The 19,859-nt window shown below is 36.2% G+C and overlaps 1 protein-coding gene across 27 annotated transcripts in view; it reads left to right on the forward strand.

Moving 5' to 3' along the window:
• The window catches only part of TRDN (triadin), a 386,030-nt gene that overhangs the window by 35,991 nt on the left and 330,180 nt on the right, over positions 1-19,859 (forward strand). The gene's annotated exons all lie outside the window — the stretch shown is intronic.

The raw sequence follows: 19,859 nt of genomic DNA on the forward strand, positions 1-19,859 counted from the left end.
AGAGCCACCTGGATAATCCTCCAGGTCTTAGATAAATGTATGGAGCAGGTGGTCTGAAAGCATCAAAGAGAGACATTTTTAAGTCACCCTGGAGGTTTATATATAAGACTTTAGGAGGATCTGAGGCTTAAGCTGACTAAGACTTGTGCCCATTCCTCATGTAGATAATATACAAACATATTAAAAAGCATGAGGATGTCTACAGTTTTATTTGTATAACAATTCAGCTGCATAATATTAGAAAGGTTTTGATGGGCATACTGAGACCATAACCAAACTTCATAACATGCTTTAATTAAAATGGGGAAATACATTTGTGCTCCAAATAACCACCTTATGAAAAAATCCTTTGGGACCTAATGCCTGTTTAGAATAAAGAATAGCACCAAATTGTGGCAGAGATTATCAAAAACTGCAGTACTGTGCTTTTTGTAATTGGCAGCGAATGCATTAAAAACATTATGAGTTTTTCATATGAATGAAAATGCATGATTTTACCCATTATGCATTCTGAACACTGGTTGGAGAAATACATTCTGAGTTGTTTACATCTGTTGGCCTTATTTTAATGGTAGTTATGAATGAGTTGAACATCAGTTGTATACTTTGCAATGTAAAGTCTCTTTAAAGAGATGAACCTCTGAGCCTCCAGGGCTTACATTCTCAGTTATATAACCCCAATTATTATATACATGAAAAAGCAGTTTAATCTTTGTACTTCAGAATACCATGTACAGAGCTAAAAGAATGAATAGATGGAGCTGAAGTAATTTTCCTCCTAAGATGTTTTAAGAAGCCATATTTTTATGGAAGCATATTTATCACTATTATCAGCAATACATTAAGGTAGGAGAGGTTAGTAATAGAGGGAAAGGAGAAAGCTATTGTGCCTGACACTGTGCTAAAAAATTTATTCTTCTTGTCAGTCTTCTGAGGATTTTAATGATCTCGGTTTTACACGTGAACACTAGGGTACAGTTAGTAGTAAAGAGAAAAGCCAGGATTCAAACTTCAAACCCCGTACTAAACCCTACTTTTATGTCACTGTGTCATATGCCTCCCCTATACCTAATTAGTCTTTTTAAATGTTAGCTTAAAGTATTTCCTGATTTTAAAACCACTTAATATATATACACACACACAAATATTTAAATTTTATTTATTTATTTTTGGCTCTGCTGGTTCTTTGTTGCTGCACACAGTCTTTCTTTAATTTTGGTGAGTGGAGACTACTCTCGAGTTGCAGTGCAGTGCCTTCTCTTGTTGTGGAGCACACGCTCAAGAGTCTGCCACTTCAGTAGTTGTAGTACATGGATTTAGTTGCCCTGAGGCATGTGGAATCTCCCTAGATCAGGGATCGAACCTGTGTCCCCCGCATTGGCAGGCAGATTCTTAACCAATGGACCACCAGGGAAGTAACCACTTAATATATATTTTTAAGTTCTTGCTTTATCTGTTACTCTCCTCCAAGAGCAGGGATTGGCAGACTTTTTCTAAAAAGGGCCAAACGGTAAGTATTTTAGATGTGGTGGGACAAATGATCTAGGTTGCAACTACTCCATTCTGCTACCTTAGCAGGAAACCATAGAAATAGACAAAAGACAAGTCATAAACAAATGAGTCTGTTTGTTTTCCAATAAAACTGAGTCCTGAAGAGAGAGTAAGAGGTAAGATGGACAACTGGATGAAGTCATTTCGGTCTTAGGCTGCAGACGACTTATATTCACAGAAGAGAAAGAGGACATGGTGTATCCCAGGAATCACGGAAATTTGGAGTTGGCCAGAGTATATAAAGGGCTTCCCAGAAGGCACTAGTGGTAAAAACCCCACTTGCCAGTGCAGGAGACATAAGAGACACAGGTTCAATCCCTGGATTGGAAAGATCCCCTGGAGGAGGGCATGGCAACCCACTCCAGTGTTCTTGCCTGGAGAATCCCGTGGACAGAGGAGCCTGGTGGGCTACAGTCCATGGGGGCACAGAGTTGGACACGCCTGAAGTGACCTAGCACGCACACACAGAGCATATAGATGGAAGGGCTAAGTGATGGGAGCCGGGGTGGCCTGAGACTCGGGGTGTGCAATTCTTGGTACTCGTGCCTTTTGTCAATGTTAGGGTTAGGTCTTGGTGGATAACAGAGCCTCAAGGGTAGAGATAACAGTAGTATGACCTGTTAGTTTTCTGTCATCTGCCTGAAAACCCTTTTCATGCACTTAGGACTTTGCTGTTGGTCATATTCCTATCATGGCACTTGCTGAGCACTATGGTTTTCCTTGAAGAGTATCACTTTTTCACCCTCAGCTGGTCTTGATCATTGTAGGGATGGGACTTGACTTACATTTTCAGAGAATGGTAGCCTTGTAGGTAGGTGCAGTGACGCCCAAGAGGTCCCTTAGTCACTGCTCCATCCCAGTCTTCTGCTATTGACCTGTGGCATATTTGTCTTTTTAAAAAAAATATGACCTGACAAGTCCTTTCTAATTACTCTCTCCTGTCAGAAGAACCAAAGCCATCTTTAAAAGAAGACTAAAAGAATATTTGAGTGCTTTTTAGTTTCTCATTTAGGTTTGTAAATCTATTTATGGAAAATCCACTTAACAGCTATTCTTTCATGTGGATCCATTGCAGAACCAATTGATTTTGTCCCATTCAACAGTGGCTTGCTTTATAGATCATAGAATCTGAGGCATGCATGACTATAGAAAGGGCCATATGAAAAATAATAAAATTCTGTTTCTTAAATGTCATCTGAATAATGAGTATTTTTTAAAGAAAAAAACTTATATTCATAAGGCCTGTGAGAAGTACAAATGAACAGTAGAATAAATTAATAAATGATTTCATTAAAATGTTCTGCATTACATAATCAAGACAATTTTATAGATAATTTTCAATTTCAGTTTCATGAGAATCAATTTATAGGACACCAGGGAATGTTTCTATTCTGCTCTAAACATTTTTGTAGTACTGTGGAGGCAATGGATTCAAAAATTGTCTTTTTTATGAATGAAGAATTATGGTTCTCACAGACTGTGTACCTTAACATTGTTTCTATATTATAGAGGCATATTTTGGGCTGGCATATTCTAGACTCATTTTTCTAGCTTGTTTGTTTTAGGCTTCGCAGTTATTAGTCCATCTTGTTAGAGAATGAAATTTGATCATTTGGCAACTGAGAATTCCTTAGGATTGACGGATAAATTGAAAAGCTTGTTTCTTTTTTAAATATGAAAGATATGTTATCTAAATAACTAAAAAAAGTTCAGATTGACTTTTTGACATTTCACATTATTAATTTTAAGTTGCTTCTTAACCTAAAAGGATTTCCTGTAGTAAAGTATTGAGGCTAGTATTGGGTTGGCCAAAAGTTAGTTTGTTATTTTTCTTTTCAATCTTATGAAAACCTCAAATAAACTTTTTGGCCAATCCAGTGGATTTTGTTGAGTAAATTTTCTTAGGATCAATCAGCAAATATTATAGCCAGGATTTTACTCTGCATAATTGCATTTATGCTTTAGGCATTTTTTAATTATTAGAATTTTTTTCTTTTTCTTGGATTAGTGAAAGACGCATTCTTTGAAGAAACATTTTTACTGTAAATATTTTTACTTAGCTACAATTAAGCTTTTTATGACATGTTATAATTAAATTAAACAAAGGCTATAATCTATAATAAATTTTTATCTGAAACACCCATAAATGTGGCAAAAAGTAAAATGTGTCATGTTTATTTGCATTAAAGTTTATGGATTAAGGGAAAAGGAATAGAATTATTTAACTGCTAAATATCTAGTTAAAGTGCTTCACTCAAAATGCCAGCAAATTTGGAAAGCTCAGCAGTGGCCACAGCACTGGAAAAGGTCAATTTTCACTCCAATCTAAAAGAAAGGCAATGCCAAAGAATGTTCAAACTACCATACAATTGTACTCATTTCACATGCTAGCAAGGTAGTGCTCAAAATCCTTCAAGCTAGGCTTCAACTTAAAGTAGGCTTAAAACTCAACATTCAAAAACTAAGATCATGGCATCTGGTCCTATCACTTCATGGCAATTAGATGGGGAAAGTGGCAGATTTTATTTTCATTTTCTTGGACTCCAAAATCACTGTAGTTGGTGACTGCAGCCACAAAATTAAAAGATGCTCCTTGGAAGAAAAGATATCACAAACCTAGACAGCATATTTAAAAGCAGAAACATCACTTTGCCAACAAAGTTCTGCATAGTCAAGGCTATGGTCTTTCCAGTAATTATGTACGGATTTGAGATTGGACCATAAAGAAGGCTGAGTGCTGAAGAAATGATGCTTTTGAACTGTGGTGCCTGGAGAAGACTCTTGAGAATCCCCTGGACAGCAAGGAGATCAAACCAGTCATTCCTAAAGGAAATCATCCCTGAATATTTACTGGAAGGACTGATGCTGAAGCTGAAGCTCCAATACTTTGGCTACTTGATGTGAAGAGCCGACTCACTGAAAAAGACGATGCTGGGAAGGATTGAAAGCAGGAGGAGAAGGGGGGCAACAGAGGATGAGATGGTTGGGTGGCATCGCTGACTCCACGGACCTCTTTGAGCAAACTCTGGGAGACAGTGATGGACAGGGAAGCCTTGCTTACTGTGGTTCATGGGATCACAAAGAGTCGGATATGACTTGGTGACTGAATGGCAAAGACATTTGGTTCAAAGGATCTAGTATTTCAGTTTATTGTAAAATGAATAATTTGGACAAGTAGTGGCCTTATTGTAATTACCTTGGGTTTTGATAGTCTGTCATTTCATTAAAATATGTTGATGGCATATGTCTGCCTAACCTACTATGTTTGTGTTTAGCTGTGCATACAAATGTCTAAATACACACACATACATATATATATATTTTTTAATTTAACATTTCTCTAACAGAGAGAAGGTAATCAAGAGCATTATTTCCAGAAGTCATTACTTGAATAATTTCAGTTACCTTTGGAAGCCAAATGCTCTTTATGAGTCACTGTGGCTTCTGAAATGACTGAGTTTTATTCCAGGAAATACACACACACACACACACACACACACACACATGCACACACCCAGAAAATCTGGCTTGTGTGGTTGTCTTTCATTTCCCTGGAGCAAAGATGCTTTATAAGCCTTAAGCAACATAATTATGATCAGTTTTAGGACTAGAGTGTTAACAGTTACGATTTTCTTATGAAAATTGCCTTAGCAAAATTTTTTTTATGATCTGATTCTTTTTACAATCTCGAGTCTTTTATAGGAGGCACATTTCTGCAGAACTAAGATGCAGAAAAGATTTGATGCCATCTTTGAAGAACCTCCTCTAATACTGAATCAAAGGGCTTAATATTCATATTTGAATATTTAATGCATTTCCCCTTTTGTTATAACATTACAAGGGAAAGTGATTTTTATGCAAGAAAAATGATCCCTAAATTGTTTCTCATTTCTCTTCTCCTCTAAGATGGAGAGAGACATTGGATGGCAAGAATCTTGTAGAGCACAACGGTGGAGCTATGTTCCTCCAGCTAAAGCTGCTTAGTAGTTTCTAAAAACACATGCTATGGGGCAACCACAATTTTATAAAGCTTATTTTACTGAATTTTCTATGCCTTGGTAATACTAATGCAACTGCAATGGTTGGATAAGCTTAGTCAAATAAAGCCTATAAAAATGCTCAATCCATAGAAATAACTGCTCTGAGTGATCTAATGTCAGAAATATGGGTCTGTCAATAGTAAAATCCTATTCAGATAAGCTTTTCAAATGATAGGTTAGGGAATTTCACCATTCTGTATAATACTGACAGACCCAACACATTGTGGTAACCCTGGAAACTCTGAGGAAAGTGGCCCTTCTCTCCCAGTCCTTAACATGAATACCAAAGTCAAGTCTGTGTGTGCATGCTAAGCTGCTTCAGTCGTGTCCAAGTCTTTGTGACCCTATGGACTGTAGCCTTCCAGGCTCCTCTGTCCATGGGATTCTCTAATCAAGAGTACTGGAGTGTGTTGCCATGGCCTCCTCCAGGGGATCTTCCTGACCCAGGGATCAACCTGCGTCCCTTAATCTCCTACAGTGGCAGGCAGATTCTTTACCACTAGTACCACCTGGGAAGCCCACCCAACAGTAAATACCAAGTAGATTCTTAGAGAATAATGGCCTAGTTTTCCATTTATTTCTTACTCCTTGAGGTGCTGAGGATATAATTTTATCTTCAGAATACACAGTAAAATGACTGCTCTTCTATTCGATAAAAACTGAAATGTTGATAGGTGTGAAGGGGCTAAAAGGAAAAAGTTAAACTGTTCATCATTTTGTTTATCTCTTTGCTTTCTCATCTTTTTTGTATCAGAATTTTAATTGCCAAGAGAAAAAGCCTTTTTATTAGTTGCCAATGAGTGGCATCCTCCTTACATACAATTTAAGATCAATTTTAAGTCTATTTGGACAAATGATTCAGAGGGTGAAATGTTAGAGACTAAGCGATACATGATACTTGAAAGCTCTGATAATGAGTAGTCTTCAGAAAAGACTCTAAAGAGTCTTTAACTCTTCAACTGGTTCTCTTTAAGGCCTCTGTTTCAGTTTCCTTTCATATCATGTCTGCAGCTTTATCAGCTGTTTCTAAAACCCTATAAGTTCCTTAGAAGATTTGCATGTATTTTATTCATGCAATATGTGTTTTTCTTCATGGGGTATATGAACTCAGTTCAGAAAGATGATGGTTTGGGTTAGGTTATTCTGATTGGTTCTAAACCTATCAAATAGCTTAATGAAGATTTTGGGTTCAAGTTAAACAAAGTACAATATCGTATTATAATGGTGCCCGATTCTAAGCATACATTTTTTTTCTCACAAAATTTAAGTATTTTACTTCACTCAATATTAAAAAATTCTAAACAGAGGAAATGAATAAAGAAAATGGTACATGTATACAGTGGGCTATTAGTCAGCCATAAAGAAGGAAATAAGATAATTTGTAGCAACGTGAATGGACCTAGAGATTGTCATGCTGAATAAAGTAAGTCAAACGGAAAAAGCCAAATATCATATGATATCACTTATATATAGAATCTAAAGAAATGGTACAAGTGAACTTATTTACTTGGTTTCCATAGTGTAGTGGTTATGACATTCCCCTAACATGTAAAAGTTTCCCCTATTTGAAACCGTGCAAAAACAGAAGGGTATTTTGGGGATTCCCTAGTGGTTCAAATGGTAAAGAACCTGCCTGTAATGCAGGAGACCCAAGTTCAATCCCTGGGTTGGGAATATCCCCTGGAGAAGGAAATGGGAACCTACTCCAGTATTCTTGCCTGGAGAATTCTGTGAATAGAGGAGCCTGGTGAGGAACTTATTTACAAAACAGAAATAGAGTCGCAGGTGTAGAAAACACACTTATGGTTACCAGCGGGGAAAGAACAAGGAGGAGGGAGAGATAAACTGGGGGATTGGGATTGATCAATATACACTACAATATAGAAAATTGATAGCTAAGAATGACCTATCGTATAGCACAGGAAACGCTTCTCAATACTTAGTAATGACTGGTATGGAAAAAGAATCTAAAAAGAGTGGATATATGTATAGGTATAGCTGATTCAGTTCACTGTGCAGCAGAAACTAATGCATTTTAAATCAACTGTACTCCAATAAAAACTTAAAAAAATTCTGTGTCACCAAGGAAACCAGATCTGAAAGAGACACATGCACCCCAATGTTCATCGCAGCACTGTTTATAATAGCCAGGACATGGAAGCAACCTAGATGCCCATCAGCAGACGAATGGATGAGGAAGCTGTGGTACATATACACCATGGAATATTACTCAGCCATTAAAAAGAATTCATTTGAATCAGTTCTAATGAGATGGATGAAACTGGAGCCCATTATACAGAGCGAAGTAAGCCAGAAAGATAAAGACCATTACCGTATACTAACACATATATATGGAATTTAGAAAGATGGTAATGATAACCCTATATGTAAAACAGAAAAAGAGACTCATGTATAGAACAGACTTGTGGACTCTGGGAGAAGGCAAGGGTGGGATGTTTCAAGAGAACAGCATCGAAACATGTATATTATCTAGGGTGAAACATATCACCAGCCCAGGTTGGATGCATGAGACAAGTGCTTGGGCCTGGTGCACTGGGAAGACCCAGAGGGATCGGGTGGAGAGGGAGGTGGGAGGAGGGACCGGGATGGGGAATACATGTAAATCCATGGCTAATTCATTTCAATGTATGACAAAAACTACTGCAATGATGTAAAGTAATTAGCCTCCAACTAATAAAAATAAATAGAAAATAAAAAATTCTGTGTCTGCTTTTAATCCAAATATGGCAATAGCATTAATTCTGGAGTGACCATAGACAGTGTCAGTTTATATTACTAATAATTACAGGTGCGTGAAAACAATGGTACATCATTATAATTTTTATTTATTTTAAAAGCCCCTGAGGTACTCAATAAAATCAGTTATGTCCCTACTTAATGGTTATATACTCTAAAATATCCTTATCCATATCCATGCACATATGAAAATTTTATGCTATTGAATTATCACTACTTTTCCAATCAGTGGATACAAATTTCCTTATAAATAGAAAACACAGGTTTACTTTTATTTATATTTGTGTGGTGTGTGCCTAGTTGCTTCAGCTGTGTCTGACTCTTTGTGATCCTATGGTCTGTAGCCTACCAGGCTCTTCTGTCTGTGGGATTCTCCAGGCAAAAAGACTGGAGTGAGTTGCCATGTCCTCCTCCAGGGGATCTTCCCCACCCAGGGATGGAACCTGTGTCTTTTATGTGTCCTGCATTAGCAGGCAGGTTCTTTACTACTAGTGCCACCTGGGAAGCCCTTATTTATATATAAGTGTGTCAAAAATGTGGACTTCCCTTGTAGCTCAGTCGGTAAAGAGCCTGCCTGCAATGCAAGAGACCTGGGTTTAATCCCTGGGTCGGGAGGATCCTTTGGAGAAGGAAATGGCAACCCACTCCAGTAGTCTTGCATAGAGAATCCCATGGACAGAGAAGCCTGGCAGGCTACAGTCCATGAAGTCAAAAGAGTTGGTCCCAACTTAGAGACTAAAGCAACACCATGTCAAAAATAGGGCTTCCCTGGTGGCTCAGATGATAAAGAATTCACCCACAATGCAGAAGACCTGAGTTTGATCCCTGGGTCAAGACAATCCTCTGGAGAAGGGAATGGCTACCTACTTCAGTATTCTTCCCTGGAGAAATCCATGGATAGAGGAGCCAGATGACAGGTCACAAAGAGTCGGACATGACTGTGACTAACATTAACTATGTCAAAAATAAACCAGGTTGATTCATGAAACAGTTGCCTAAAAATCCACTCAGAGAAGTAAACTTGAAAGAAGTATTGCTTTTCTTGAAAGAACTTGAACGTTCTTGCATTTCCTTAAGTTTCCTGAAAGTAGGTGATGCAGTGTGAGAAACCATTTTTATATGACTATAGTTTTAAGCAGTAGCATTCCTTGAAGTCATTATTATTATTACAGAGTACCTTCAAATGAAAAAAGTATAAATATGCTGTGTGCTCTTTTGGGGCAGGGAGGACTGTTACACTCTCTTAATGGGAAGAAAGTAAAAGCTATTGTGACACCACATTAGTAGGATTCGGACTCCTCTGAGGTAAAAGCAGCTGGAGATAATTAATTCTTATAGAAGAGGTGATTTCCATGAAAATTTACGAAAAATAAAGTAAAAAACACATCTGAGTCAACAAGTGGAAAGTTAGTGATGTTGAAGCATTGAATTTAGGATTTTTTCCCAAATTGAAATAGCAGGTTCATTATTCAGTCCTTTTCTTTTTCAAGGGGTTTGTAATTCAATGACAGTGGGGCTCTTTAGCAGGAAAATTTCCGGAGCTAGGTAAAGCATTTCAATTATATATATTTGGCACAGGAAGAAAACATGTCAACCCAAACATAAAATACTAGAAGATTAATTTCTCAAAAGAACTAAATATAGCTCATGGATCTTATGTCTATTCTATTTAAATCATATTTGCTAGGAACCAGTGTCTAATATTTCTTTGCCTAAAATTGAATCCACAGAATTTGGGAGAATTTCTGTCAATCCCGTATTCAAACTTCAAACTGAGAAAAGCATGAGAATTTCTGGGCTCATGAAGTCAGGATGGGTTATTTTCCTGAAATGAATCTGATTGACTCTCTCAAAATCATTGCCATGAAAAAGTCACATCATGGATCTTGTTGATTAATTTCCATCACTAAGCTTTTCCACTGACATTTTGATTTGGGTTACTGGGGCATGTACTGGTAGTATGGGCCCATGGCCATGATTTCCTTTAATTTAGTATGAAAGATATAGCTCTATTAAAATAGCTTTGTCTATTAAGCTTAATTATATTAACATTTGTTTGAGTAATTTTTAAATAATCAAACAGAAACTTGCAGGCTATGGACTGAATTGTGTCCCCCACGTTCACATGTTGAAGCCCTATTTATTCCTCAGTGTGATGATACTTGGAGATAAGGTGTTTGGAGGTAATTAGATTTAGGTTAAGTCATAGAGGTAGAGCCCTTATAATAAATTAGTTTCCTTATATAGTGAGACAGTATAGAGCTTGCTGAGCTCTCTCTGCCATGTGAGCACCCAGTGAGAAGGCCGTAATCTGCAAGCCAGCAAGAGTCCTCCCCAGAGACTAACCAGGCTGGCACCCTGATCTAAGACTTCCAGCCTCCAAAACCGTGAGAAAATCAATTTCTGTTGTTTGAGGCACCCAGCCTGTGGTATTGTGTGATGATCCCTAACTGACTAGGAAAATGCACTGTATTGTAACTTGATCCTCAGCACTTTTAGTCATCTGCACACAATTCTGCCTAATCTTCTTATAGAAACCTCTCCCAGATGTTTTACCTTTTGGAGATTTAACAACCTTAATAATGTTTTAATTGCCTCATTGGAAAGGAGTGTCTCTTCTTAATTATTGTCATTATTTAGTAAATAAAAGCTTTTTTAGTCAAGGAAATTGAACATCTTTTTCTCTGCACCACTCGTGTATCCTCTTCTGTGGAAGCCTTAATTAATTATTTTGACCAACTAAACTTTCCACTTCTTTTGAAATGCACCCTGAACAATTTTTTTAACCTTAATTTTTTTTTGTTGTATACAATTTTACTTTCCATTTACAACCCTCACAAAATATTGGTTATTTTCCTTGCATTGCACAAAACAGCTTGGAGCCTATCTTACACCCAGTAGTTTGTGCTTCCCACCCTTTTATTTCCTCTCCCCCTCTCCCCACTAGTAACCACTAGTTTGTTCTCTATATCTTTAAATCTTCTTTGATGTTATATTCACTAGTTTGTTGTATTTTTAGATTTTGTGTATAACTTACATCATACAGTATTTATCTTTCTCTATATGAATTATTTCACTTAGAATAATACTCTTCAAGCCCACCTATGTTGCTGCATATGGCAAAATTTCTGAATAGACACGCTTTTACTTCTATCAGTAAACATATATCTTAATTCAACATTGTCTCATGTCATAAAAATATATTTTGGTTTATATTTATTTCTAGATCGAAATTGTCAGAAATAAAACCCACTGGCCCAAACCCAGGGGATGGACTTGAAGACACTAGGTGCAGTAGGAAGCAAGGCTTTAGTGATGGTCTTGCAAGATCGGGTGTCTGGTGAGCAGGCACAACCAGTATCACTACAATGAGCAGTTTTGTCTCCTAGCGTGCCATTGCCTCCCCCAGCTCCTCATTGGCTGAGTACTATGGGGTGAACAGTCTTCCAGGATGTTGCCTCGGTTTATTCCCTCCCTCCTCCTGGGCGGGCCCCTCCCTGACATTGTGTTTCCTCCTTTCCTATGCACCTATCCATTCTTAGGTTTTGCATTCATCCATAGAATGAGTCTACGTGAAACCCTATTCCTGTTCTTCTGTTTTGAACTCACCAATAGAATGAGCCCGCATGAAAATCCTAGGCATCCCACCCTCCCTTCGTTTGCCCAGACTTTCCAGTTTTCTAATCCTTACAAACACTACATACATCAGTAAGCTGTTAGGCAAATTTGGCTGGTAGTAATTTTTCCACTCAAAGCCAAAAACCCTTGAAAATGGACCACTTTAAGTTTTTTTTATTTCTTATAAATTCATTGCATCCTGCAGATCGTTCTGTCTGTAGAAATAGATGCTATTTATCATGACATTTTCTTTAGTTGATTTTCTTTAGCAAAGTTTATGAATTTTTTCATACTAAATAAGTATTTATTGCAGCCACACTGTGTAAAATAAGTGCTGTGCTAAGGTCTATGAAAGGGTAAATGACTTGCTTCCCACCTGGAATTTTGCTGAAAACAGAAGAAAAACTATAGAAGAGTTGGTATAATTTCATCCATGTATTGTGTTAATAAAAAATGTTATAGAATTATAAATAGGAACAGTAGTGTTCACTTAATAAGATCAGGGGAATATCATTATGGAGTTGGGATTTGAGGCAATTTTTGAAAGAGAATTTGGCTTTGAAGAGTGGAATTTCACCAGAATTGAAAGAGACACAAGTACCCCAATGTTCATTGCAGCACTGTTTACAATAACTAGGACGTGGGTACAATCTAGATGTCCATCAGCAGACAAATGGATAAGAAAGCTGTGGTACATATATACAATGGAATATTAGTCAGTTATTAAAAAGAATGAATTTGAATCAGTTCTAATGAGGTGGATGAAACTGGAGGCTATTATACAGAGTGAAGTAAGTCAGAAAGAGAAACACCAATACAGTATACTAACGCATATATATTGAATTTAGAAAGACGGTAACAAAGACCCTATATGCAAGACAGCAAAAGAGACACAGATGTAAAGAACAGACTCTTGGACTCTGTGGGATAAAGCAAGGGTGGGATGCTTTGAGAGAATAGCAGTGAAACATGTATATTACCGTATGTGAAATAGATGACCAGTGCAAGTTGGATGCATGAAGCAGATCTCTCAAAGCCGGTGCTCTCAGACAACCCAGAGGGATGGGGTGGGGAGGGAGGTGGGAGGGAGGTTCAGAATAGGGGGGACACATGTGCACCCATAGCCAATTCATGTCGATTTATGGCAAAAACTGCCTCAATATTATAAAGTAATTAGCTTCCAATTAAAATAAATGAATTTAAAAGAAAAAGAGTGGAGTTTCTATTTTTTTTAATATAGAAATAAAAAAGGAATTCATCAGAAATCCTTACCCACTTTAAATTGGTAAAACAATGTATTTTAAGTTCAATACATTTTCAGAAAGTGAATTCTAGTTATGCACTTGTCATTGCTTTTCACCTTTAAATTTAACTTGCTATTTGTCAGAAAACAAGTTTTCTGAATGGAGAGGAACTGCTGTGTTGAAAAAGAAAAGTTCAAAAGGTAGGGGAAAAATAGGCTTACTGGTGCCAATACAAGAAGAGACATCTATTACCTGGCAGTAAAGAGTATGCGGAGGTGAGCTAGCAGGTCACAGCGAGAGGTCACTGCCCAGGGAGGGAGATCCTGCCTCTCACCCAGAACACAAGGGAGTTCTTCCTAGAAAGAGCACTTTAATATTAAAATTTGACCTTGACCAGAACACCTCATTTCTTTAGGACCATAATAGCACAACCACTTAAAAAATAAGAGCGAGATTTGAGGTTTTTTTTCAGAAATGATTTAAGAAAAAAAGAAAAGCTAGATATTTAGATCATTCTGACTGATCATCACTCCTTATGACACAAACAAATGAAGGAAAATAGTTATTTACATTCCTAGCAGAAGCAAAACCATCAGTCAGAATTCCTGATGACTGGTAATGTGGACTCAACCAAATTAAAAGAGTTTATATATTCTCATATAACTGGAAAGTCCAGCGATCAATCTGGCTCTAAACATAGCTGGCACCATGAACCCACATGGTGGTTCTGGACTCTGCCTGTTTCCATCTAGCAGCAGACTTCAACTGGTGGGCTAGAGAGTGACTGGAAGATCCTGCCAGCTTGGCAACCCCAGAAGAAAGAGTCCTCCAACAGTTCCATGAAAAATGAGGTTTCTGATTGCCTCATCCCTTCACAGTCCTGGGCAAGACGAAATACTCTGATGGCCAGGCTTGTCTTAAAGGCCCATTGCTATGGCTGAGGGAGGGTTCGTTTTCTAATCTCAGCCCTGGGAAAATAAATTCACTTACAGGAAGAGTGGAGGCAGTGGGTAGGTAGGAAGGAGTGGTAGATAATATAAAATAGAGGTGTGTATCTCTTCATCACCCAGGTAGCGTAGGTAGCCAAATCATCCTCTGAAATATTATAATAATCACATGCCCCAGATCTGGGGGAAAAGATGGCAAGTTAGGGCTTTCATTGAAATTGGCAGGGGGTCAGTTTCTGGTTTAAGACAAAAGCAGTTCTTACCTTGAAAGAATATATAGTTTCTTTTAAAGTGCTTAGAATTTACATTCTTCTAAAAATTATGTTAAATTACTACTCATGGCTTACTGATATTACACATATATATATATATATATCAGTGAGAATATCTAGGATTATTTTGATAAAGATTGTTTTTGTAAATTGTCATGATCTTTCTTGCCCTCAAAAATCTATTTTCATTCAGTTTATATATACAAGAAGAAGCATGATTTAGATGTTACAGATCTCTATGCATATGATACATAGACATTTTCATTGTAGTATAGTTTATTTATTAATACAGTGTGTTAATTTCAGGTGTACAACAAAGTGATTCAGTTATCCATATATATATTATTTCTTTTTTAGATTATTTTCTCATATAGGTCATCACAGAATATTGAGTGGAGTACCCAGTGCTATATAATAGGCTCTTATTCATTATCTATTTTACATATATAGTGTGTGTTCATCCCAGGCTTCTGATTTATCACTCCCTGCCACATTTCCCCTTTGATAACCATGTTTGTTATCAAGATTGGATTTATACATATAGACATTCTTCAAACACTAGGATTAATAAAATATAAAAGCTAAAAAATGTATAAATCTTCACCCTTCAACTTTCTTTGCTTAAGGATCTTTTCAATAGAGTTTCTCCAAAATTGTTACTTATGTGCATGTTTTCTGAAATACTTAAAAATATAGTAAAGGTCATTCTTGTAATTGGGAATTACATTCTTAATATAATTTTGAAATAATATTTTTTTTCTTGGATAGTATATACTCCCCCTCTCTTCTTTGCTCTCTAATTTTTGAAGAAAAAATTTAGTGTTAGAATTTTCCATAAACCACATCTCACAATTAAATGTGAATTCATAATTAATGCTTTTATAAAGTGGATATGCAATATTTTATTTATACCATTCTAGAGTATGGGTGTCTTTCTTGAGCATCCTGGAAGAGTGCATTGCTACTGTCCCAGAGGAATAATAATGGTCAAGAGTGCATGGAGGTTTCCTCATCTGATTAACAAGGCATGAGGAGGTTAAGTGAGTTCTTTCAGAAGGCTTGTGATTTATTCTTCAATGCATAACCTGTCTGTGAAGCTGGTCTTTGGAACCACTACATAGACAGCCCCTAATTTTATTTTATAGAGCAGAGTCTCTTGGCCCTCCAGTCAGAGCCCCACTTCCTTTGAAGCTGATTCTGGCTATCTGGCAATCAGAGTAATTTGTATGAAATAAAAAGGAAAGGAATGAAAAAGTAGTCATGGAAAATAGTCATATACCCTTACTGCTCTGCTTCAGTTGTGAGGCACCAACTTTCAAGAAGCATCACCCATGTCAAATTACTCAGTAGTATTTACCTCTCATTTTTTTCTGCCATATCAATAACTAGCTCTTGTCATCTTCAAAGTGCTTCTCAAACATTAAATAATCTCAGATTACACACTCTGTTCTTTTCATTTATCTTGACCAGCTGTCAGAGAAGGCAATTTATTTCCCCTCAATTTTATTCCTCTTGGCTGTACATGTGTGTGGCTTCTGTAAATAAATGTGAATGGAAATTGAAAGGTACAAGCTAGTGTGTTTCCATAACAAAGGCAACACATAATTTTCCTTAAACAAAATAACCTTCAGATTACTTTCAAATTGCTTATGGTTTTGTTGTTGGATACTCAGAATATCTTTTCATCACTTTTTATCTTAAGTAGAACTTATGAAGATGTGAAGATAAAAGAAATCAAAAAGATTTTAAAAATTGCTTAGTGTTAACTTTATTTCTATTTATTTAAAATATCGTACTATAATTGTTTAGGCAGTACTGTAAGGTGAAATAAAATTTAGAATATACATTAAAAGCAGTTCTTAAAGCATTTAAAAGTCCTATTTTAACTCTAAACTTGCATTACTTTCTGAATTTATAGTTTCTCATTTTTTTCTGATAAAAAGGAGAAAATGTATAAATTCTTACTATATTAAAATTTTCTCTTTTAAAACTGCGACCAGGGTTCAACTAATTTTGTATCAAATTTCAGTAAGTTTATTCATTCAGTTTCAAGATAGCAAGCAGCTGTGTACTACATTGTCTGCAGAAATACTCTCTAATACACAGTTCACTGAAGTGAATCTGAAGAGCAAAAGCAATTCTTCCCATGTTCTCTATGTAGGTGTAGTAGAAAGCCTTCTGAGGTTAAAAATCAGGAGATTAGCAACATATCAGCTTTCAGGTGGGCCTCTCCTAAACACTTACAATTCACTTATTCTACTGAAAATCATTATTCCAAAGATTTGATTCACTTGTAGCCCCACTTGAGTTTTAAATCGCATTTCAAAGCACTTCTACCATTCATCCATTTTCAGAACTGCCATTTAAAAGTGATGGGAATTTGGCACCAAAATCAATGAGAGGATATGATATGAGCTCTTTCTAATTTTTTCTTCTTTGAACACCATCTCAAGTACAGTCTGTGAAATCTGTTTTTTAAAGTTATTTTTCCATCTTGGTATCTTTTCAACTAAATTGAGTTCTTGAGTTTGAGATATGTATTCACATAGTTTTTCAGAGAAGGAGATTCATTGTTACTATTGTTAATTTATAACTAAAGTTATTTTAAAATTTTAATTAAATGTTTTTACTGCTGATGTTTCTCATCAGCTTTTTACTCTTAAAAATGTATGCCTAGATTTACCAGTGTCATCTCAAAATAGTTGCGCTAGTTATGTCTGTTTATTATTTTTATTTAGTCACTAAGTCATGTCCTACTATTTGTAACCCCATGGACTGGAGCCCACCAGGCTCCTCTGTCCATGGGATTTCCCAGGCACGAATCCTGGATTGCTCTTTCTTTCTCCAAGTGTTTGTTATTAATGCCTACTAATACATGTATGGGCTTCCTTGGTGGCTCGGAGGTTAAAGCGTCTGACTGCAATGCAGGAGACCTGGGGTCGATCCCTGGGTTGGGAAGATCCCCTGGAGAAAGAAATGGCAACCCACTCCAGTATTCTTAAGCCTGGTGGGCTACAGTCCACGGGGTCGCAAAGAGTCTGACACGACTGAGCGACTTCACTTTCACTTTCACTTTCAATGTATGTATGCACTTGAATGTGTTTGATTTTCTTTCCCCTAGTCACTCTAGATTTTATGTCATTTATTTTTTTTTTTTTTAATATATAGGGGAGGTAATTACCATTTTATGGGTAAAGAAACAAAAGGGTAAAACTTTATTAACTAGAATACTTAATTTTGCATGTGGTATTTTCATTTCTTTTGTCAACTAATTGTCTTATGAACTGGATTTATACTTTAGGTATCTGGTGTACACATCTGTATGAGGGTTCAAACTTTATTTTTGTACTTTTAAAGAATTCAGTTACACTGATAATTTTTGTACTATAACAAAAGTGACGATTTTTATTGATCATCTCTCTTAATTTTGTTAATAGGGTAAAACAGCATCCATTAATATGAATCAGTTAAAGTACATGTTCCTTTTTTCCTATGTTAAAAAAATATATTGATTAGAAAAGACAGTGAGGGAATTATAACATTCTTTTTTTTTTTTCTGGTTCGTTGAAAGTGTCTTAGCCTAATGTATATGCTTATGAAGTGGAAATAAACGTCTGCCTTTATTTAGGAGTTAGGCCCTCAACCTTTGCTTCCAAGGTTAATCTGGCACTTTTAGGCCTTCCTTTTAAGGATAATAGTGGTTATAATCCTAGCTGTAGAAATGGTGGTCAGTGTAATGATGATAATAATGAAGATTATTCTAATAGTAATTCCATTTAGGTGAAATTTATTTTGTGAAAAATGTCAAAAAAGTTTCTGGTTAGGCATGGAAAAAAAACTTTAGAAAGGTAAATAGTTGAAGGAAAAAAATTGTAACATAAGTTTAAAGGTTTAAAGTAATACTATCCTATAAGTGTGTATTCATTTTTAAACATGCATGTATACATGCATGCATACATGGAAGTATATATAAGTATAGACACATGCATATATGTATATGTACATTTGTTGTTGCTTTAATCATGAAATTGTATCCCACTCTTTTGCGACCCTATGGACTAAAGCCAGTCAGGCTCCTCTGTCCATCGGATCGTCCAGGCAAGATTACTAGAGGGAGTTGCCATGCTCTCCTCCAGGGGATCTTCCTGACCCAGGGGTTGAATCCATGTCTCCTGCATTGAATTATTTACCACTGAGTCACCAGGGAAACCTATATATTTACATATACATATATATTAAACAAAATACTTACATACACATTATATATATGTCATATGAACACAATTTAATAAACCACCAAAAGGAGCTTTCTAGAAAAATGAACAAAAAAATCACAAGATAAGAAATATAAATGAAGAATAAACATATAAAAATCTTATCTCTAATAATCAAAGAATTGCCAATGAAGTTGAATTATCCTACTATGTGATTACACATAGTATGAACACTGGTAATACTCGGGGTTGTCAAGGATAAGGAAACAGACCACTGGCATATACAATTTTCTAAAATAGACTTTCAAATATATGCATATATTCTCAAAATATATAAAAGTAATTATTTTATTTGCCCAGAAATTCTATGTTCAGAAAATTCTCCTAACAGAAAAATCATTAATAAGTGCTGAGAAAACTTGCGCCATGTTCCAGGGTTGAATGCTGTTTGACTAAATGATGCACAGCCACAGAATGACATGCATGTAGCCACTTACATGGTATTTTATGGAATACATGCAGCAAGAAAACATGTTTATCATGTATCGCCTAGTGAAAAAAATAATGGAGAGTATGATGATGACTTGTCAGGAACAAATAAAACATGTTTATGTATTTATTTGCATGTGCTGAAAAGTAGGTATAATTAGAACAATATGTCAACAGTTGTTTTGAGGTGCTGAGAACACAAATCAACTATTGTTTAATAAAGAATCCACATAATTATTTATTTTGCTATTTTTTATATTTTTGAATTTTCAGTCATAAATGTGTAGACTTTTAAAAGCAAGTATAAAAAGTTTTTGGATATAATGAGATTTTCCAACATTAGTCTCTTAGATCTTCTGTGCCTCTTTCACAAATAAAAATGAATGACATCAATAGAGGGTCAATTATGCTGTTAAACCAGGATATCCAAAAGGACTTTCATCCATTTGAACTATTTTATCCCTGATTTTGTTTTTCTCCCAGAGGAGATATTTTGCTTGCATTTAGACCTGACATATGAACCTAAAGAAATGAAAAAGGTATTAAAAAGCAACTTGACCAAAAAAGCCGCTGCCCTTGATGGTAGTGGATAAAGGCAGTGGTAAGGGAGATGTAAAAATGATTGAAGGTGATGACAAAGTTTGTGGCCTGGATGGCAGTATTTATGGAACTTAGGAGACTAGGAATGCCGATTATGAGGGCCTATGGGTATCAGAGTGGAGGGTAA

This window comes from Odocoileus virginianus, chromosome 19 (genome assembly GCF_023699985.2).
Source record: "Odocoileus virginianus isolate 20LAN1187 ecotype Illinois chromosome 19, Ovbor_1.2, whole genome shotgun sequence".
In the NCBI taxonomy this organism is placed as follows: Eukaryota; Metazoa; Chordata; class Mammalia; order Artiodactyla; family Cervidae; genus Odocoileus; species Odocoileus virginianus.